The sequence below is a fragment of the Octodon degus genome, unplaced genomic scaffold, assembly GCF_000260255.1.
Source record: "Octodon degus isolate 3935 unplaced genomic scaffold, OctDeg1.0 scaffold00142, whole genome shotgun sequence".
In the NCBI taxonomy this organism is placed as follows: domain Eukaryota; kingdom Metazoa; phylum Chordata; class Mammalia; order Rodentia; family Octodontidae; genus Octodon; species Octodon degus.
In genome coordinates, this window is record NW_004524718.1 from 4,249,261 (window position 1) to 4,254,948 (window position 5,688).

At 46.7% G+C, this 5,688-nt stretch overlaps 1 long non-coding RNA gene across 1 annotated transcript in view; it reads left to right on the forward strand.

Moving 5' to 3' along the window:
* The window catches only part of LOC111812789, an 8,072-nt gene that overhangs the window by 1,042 nt on the left and 1,342 nt on the right, over positions 1–5,688 (forward strand). The window contains exon 2 of the long non-coding RNA XR_002818190.1: positions 703–711. This is a non-coding gene — a long non-coding RNA (uncharacterized LOC111812789). The remainder of the gene's footprint in view (positions 1–702; positions 712–5,688) is intronic.

The window sequence follows — 5,688 nt, forward strand, 5'->3', positions numbered from 1 at the left end:
TCCCCACTGGCTTTAGTAATCTCTTTAGATTTGATTTTTTTTTTTTCCTTTATTCCTCCTTTTGGGTTGAGCCTCATACAGGGAACATACTCCAATTCATTTGACTGGGGGCCATCACTTCCGAAAACGGAAATGCTATTTTGGGTGGGGGCTTATCATGTTCAGGAGCCATTTTAGGCAAGGGCCCACTGAGCCCAGGCGCCATCTTAGTGGTGCCACATGTCTGATCAGCCTGCAAAGATTGTAAATGTAATGTAAGCTTCTCAAACAGTTGATTTTCCAGGTCCAAAAGCACATTGAAAGATTTAGGAGCAAATTTGGACAGTTCATTATTATCAGGAGGTGGCTTTGTAGCAACTGGGGCTGCAATGGGGTCAGGACGGTTTTTGGAAGCCTCTTTGGCTAAGTCTTCCCAATTGACCTCTTATAAAGTAGTAAGGTCGGAATACAAAGATTTATAATGGGTTAGGAGAGGAGCCTCGGGCAGCGGAGGAGGCGGCAAAAGCTCAGAAGGGGGAGGCAGCAGCTGCTCATTAGGGGAAGGTGGAAGCTGCTCCTTATCTTGGGGTTTAGTTAACACTTTATTTGCCTCCTCACCATGGAGAGAGGAGACCTCTAAACCAGCCTGGGAAGGGGCCGGAGTGGGCCTATTGGAGTTACGCAGGACAGCTTCTCCATGGGTAATCATTTCTCTGACCAAAGGGTCTCTATGTCACTGCATAAAAATCTCATCAATCAAGCCCCAGTATGAAAATGCTGTGATTGGGACTTTTTCAGGGCCAAAAACTCTACAAAAATCCTGTAATGCATCACCCACTCATTTTTATCTTTTAGAATTGATCGTGCCCTCCAAGGGAACCACGGGCAAACCTCATGAATAAACTTAAAATACTGTAATAAATCTTTTTTTTTTTTTTTTTACCTTAATCTCTCATGTCTTGAGTGCCTTACTGAGGCTTTCTAAAACAGTTCATGCTTGCTTAATTCTTGACCCATGCCGGAAAGGGGAAGGGGGTTGCCGTTCACTCACCGTGGCCCGAGCGGCGCAGCAGGCACTCACGCGGCGTTGGCCTCGGAATTTACTTTCACTATCTGCTTCATACCCGGGCTCTCGAGCGGCTCCCTCGTTAAATCCTCCATGCCAGGCCTCCACATGGGGCGCCACTTGGCTCGGCCCGCGAGTCGAGACGTGGGGTAATGACCTGGAGGAGGAACGGGGATGAAAAAGACAGGGCAAGAGACACAAGAGACGGAGACAAGACAGGCTTTCTGATCAAGTCTCGTTTATTGAAGAAGTGAACAGGGGCTAAATAGCTGTATAGTGGAAGTAGTTGGGTGACTAGTTGTGGATTGGTAGTGAAGATCCAGGACCAGAGGAAGATGTCGAGGCAAGCGGGGATTGGTGCTGCAGCACTTCTTGCCCAAATAAGGGAAAACATAACAGGAGCGTTCTATCGCCCCCCACAACCTATAATATTCAATAATGGAACTTAGAAAAAATAGGGTATAACAATGAATGTCCATTTTATATCTGTGTATTCAAAGTGGTTGGGATAGATATATAGTTGTATTCTCTTAATGGATAGAATGATTTGTTCTAATGGTGTTTGCAAATAGGATCTCAAGTCCGCATCTTGTACAGCAATTAACCACTAAGAAGAATATATGGAGTGTGTTATTTGTTGAAACTGTTCTTCCGATTTGATTTGAAACTGTCTCATTGCTATCAGTTTATCAATAAAATTTAAAAAAAATAAAAAAAAAATAAATAAAAATAAAAACAGAGTTGTAGAGATAATGGAAGAAAGAAAGGAAAGACAAGGCAGGAAAATGGGCTGGGGAGATAGTTCAGTAGAATGAACACTTGCCTGGCAAGCACAAGGTCCTGAATTCAATCCCCAGTGCCTGAAAAAAAAGGAAAGAAATAAAGGGCAGGAAAGGAAATGAAGGAAGAAAGGAAGGAAGGGAGATCCTGCATGTTCTATTCACTGTTGTTCAAAGAGAATTTCACTGCGCAGTTCAACTGCCCTCGAGATCACTGTGATCCGCCGCTGCCAGCCTCCTGATTTATGGGGTTACAATAGTGCATCACCACGCCCAGCCCCACAATAATTCTCCTCAGGAAGCAAAGGACTGCGATGTATGCTCCAGGGCTACCAATTTTGGTTGGTGAGACAAACTTCCTGGAGTCTGATGGGTCAAATCACTTTTCTCTCTGCAGGCTAGTAATACTTTTTCTTCTCACCCACTAAGCCAGAGGTTCCTGTTGTTTGTTTTGTTTGTTTTTAGAGCCAGGATCTTGCTCTGTGGTTCAGACTGGCCTCTAACTCCCCACAATCCTCTTGCCTCAGTCTCAAGTACAGGGATTACAGATATGTACCACTGCGACTATCTAAACTGAAGGTTTTAACTTGAAATAATATTAATTCCATTCTGAGATGTGATTTCTGCCATGCCCATGTTCCTGTAGTGAGTTTAGCAACATCCATGTTGCCAGAAGAGCACAAACACGCACACACAGGCTGGTGACAGTTAAGTCTTAGTCGTTCCGGGGTGCCTGACACCATGGAACAGCATGATGCCCGCGCTATGCCAGAGGCCACACACTGTACCAGGGCCGCAGAGGCTCGAGTGTTCTTGGCCCTAGCGCTCCCTTCTAGACAGACATGTGCAAACTCCTGGGGACACCATGACCTCAACTGCAACCTGTGCCCCCCCCCACGTCGCCCCCTCCAGGGTCCTCTTCGCTGTGCCTAGTCACACCCTGGAGTCTGTCCCAAAACACACTGCACCTGGGCACAGAGCTGCCTGCCTCGGTCCGAAGCCCAAGGAAGGGTGGGGGACACACGGAGCCCGACCAACTGTGGCAGTTTCGCCCTCCTTTGGTGACAACTCCTCGTCCCTATGGCAAACCATCAAAGTCTGATTTCTGCTGGGGGAAAACCCCATGACTGGAGCCCTCGTGCCCTGGCAGCCATAGCCAGAAGCGCCGAGGCTGCAGGCAGTGGGTTCGGGGCTTCAGAGTGGGCGGATCGAGGCAGCCTCGTCTCTCCGCTGGACCAAGGAGCGCTGGGGTTCCTGCTGCCATGGCTTGTTGGACGACCTCTTGGAACAGGTGGCATTGCTTTTACAATGGAAAACATGGCTTCAGAGGTTATGTGCCTTTTCTTTCGTCTTCCCAATAAACAATAATTTCAAAAACATGAAATTCTCTGTTCTGTAGAAAGGCAAGGCACAGAAAGGAGGGTCTGAGAGACTGTTTCTGCCTAGTCTCGAGCCCTTACTCTCCTGTTGATCCAGGTGGTGCCAGCTCCTGCACCCAGTAGGGGGCGCAGGGGTCAGGCTGGTTGGGTTGGCGCGCCCTGACTGGTTTTCCAAGAGCCAGCAGGCAGGGTACAGACTGAGAGCTTATTTTAGGAGGGGCTCCTGCTGGGCCATCCTGACTTTTCTTCCTCTAGAGTTATCTCAGGGCGCTCTTGTCATCTCTATTCTCCTTGTCCAATGAGCCTTACAGTCTTTGGCCTCTCTAGTCCCAGAGTGTAGCTGGGCAAATTAAGAAGAATGCAGCCAGCACTGGCAGATGGTCTGGGCCAGCTCCAGCCGGTTGGGGAATCAGAGGCGGTGGCTTGGGCTTGCCAAGAGGTCTTTCCCGGGAAGCTCCTGGCCTCAGGCTGCAGAAGCTAAGCTTTGGAGTTGCCTGCTGAGAGAAACACGGAGCCTCTTGGCCTTCCAGAGGGCCTGCAGCAGTTCAAGTTCTACTCCCATCTTTATCTGGGTTCTTCAAAGGTTTCAACTTGAAATCATTGCTGGTTGATTAAGGATAAAGCCATGAATTTTACAATTTATTGGAACTGTAGGACTTGTAAATGGTTTCCTAGTGGCATTTTACGAAATACCAAATATTTAGAATTCATTGCTGATGGAACATGAATATGATCAAGAGAGTTAAGGGGACCTTCCCCCTGGGCGAACTGAAAGAGGATGGATTTTTGTCTACACAGGTTTGAGTCACATTCTCCAACACTTGGGCTCTGGTGTCATTTCCTCTATTTATTGAGGGCAGTAAGGTACTGGTTGCCCATTAGGTTGAAAACTCAAGTGGGCCAGCAGGGCCAGGGGACCAAGACTGTTATGCCAGCACCGTCGGAGGCTGACGTGGGCAGATTGGAAGCTCAGGTTCAACCTGGGCAAGTGAGGGAGACCACTTCCCTCAGTGAAATAGGGGGCTGCAGAAGCAGCTCAGTGCAAAGGCCCAGGGTTCAAGGACTGTCAGAAAACCACCAATGAGGAGAGAAAGAGAAAGAAAAATAGAGACCTTATAATAGGAACGAGGATGAGCACACGGAATGCTTCTGGCCACATCTGAACCCTAAAACCAGAAGTTCTGCATGGTGGCTGTTGGCTGCCTTTTTTTTTTTTTTTTTTTTTTTTTTGGACAGGTTCTGTCTACATAGTTCAGTCTACCCTTGAACACTCTTTGTAGCCCAGGCTGAGCTGGAACTTGCCACAGTCTTCCTGCATCAGCCTCTGAGGTGCTGGGATTACAGGCGAGCACCTCCATTCTCAGTGAACCTAGGTTTTTAAGCACCAAGAGGAGATTCCTCCTGTATAGAGCACATGTGACAATCAGCTGCCAATGAGGACGCAGGTGGAGCATGATTAGGCCATGTCCAGCCAATTATAAATAAAGTAATCTGGGCAGGGACAGGGGGAGACTTTTCAGTGAGAGTTTGGTAAGACCTCAATGAAGAATTAGTGCTTAAGCGAACGGTGGTGGCACACAGCTGTAACTATGGCACATACGAGGCCGAGGCAGGAGGACTGAGAGTTCAAGACCAGCCTGGGCTGATAGCAATACCATGCCTCAATAACCAAAAAATGTAACAACAACAAAATAATTGATATTTAAAACAAATGTAGGAGGGCCAAGGAGATGGCTCAGTAGGATAAGTGTTTCCCTGGCAAGTGCAAGGGCCTGAATTAATCCCCGGTTACACACACACACACACACACACACACACACACACACACACACGGTTAAACCAATGCAGGGGTCAGGTGTGGCATATGCCTGTAATCCCATCACTTGCGAGGCTGATGCAGGGAAACTGAAACTGAAATGAGCGCAAGGGGATTGTATACTACAGGATGAGTTCAACGCCAGCCGGAAGTGGAAAGTGAGACTCTGTCTCAGTAGATAAATAGATAAATAAATAGGCAGGAAATTCTGTTAGTGGACTGTAGGTATCACTATGGATATAGACTATAGGGCTAATATCAACAGCTACTACACCAGAAATAACAAAATATAAGCCAAAAACAAGTTAGCCTTAGTAAGTATTTAAAGTTAACTAATATATCACTGAGATAGTTGAAGAAAAAACTTAGAACAAAAGGATTTTGAAATATTAACTTTGTTACCAGAAAGAGATAAAGGATCCAGAAAAATTTATTTGTGATGACAATGAAAAGAATGCTCTAGGCATGGTGTTCAATCCTGTAATACCAGGACGATGGAAGGTTGAGACAGAAAGATTAACAAGTTTTGACCCAATTTGGCATGTTTAGCCAGATCCTGTATCAGAACTGAAAACTAGAAAATGGAAGGAGACTTAGTGCAAAGGCCCTGGATTTCATCTCCAATAAGAGAAAGAGAGAGAGAGAGAGAGAGAGAGAGAGAGAGAGAGA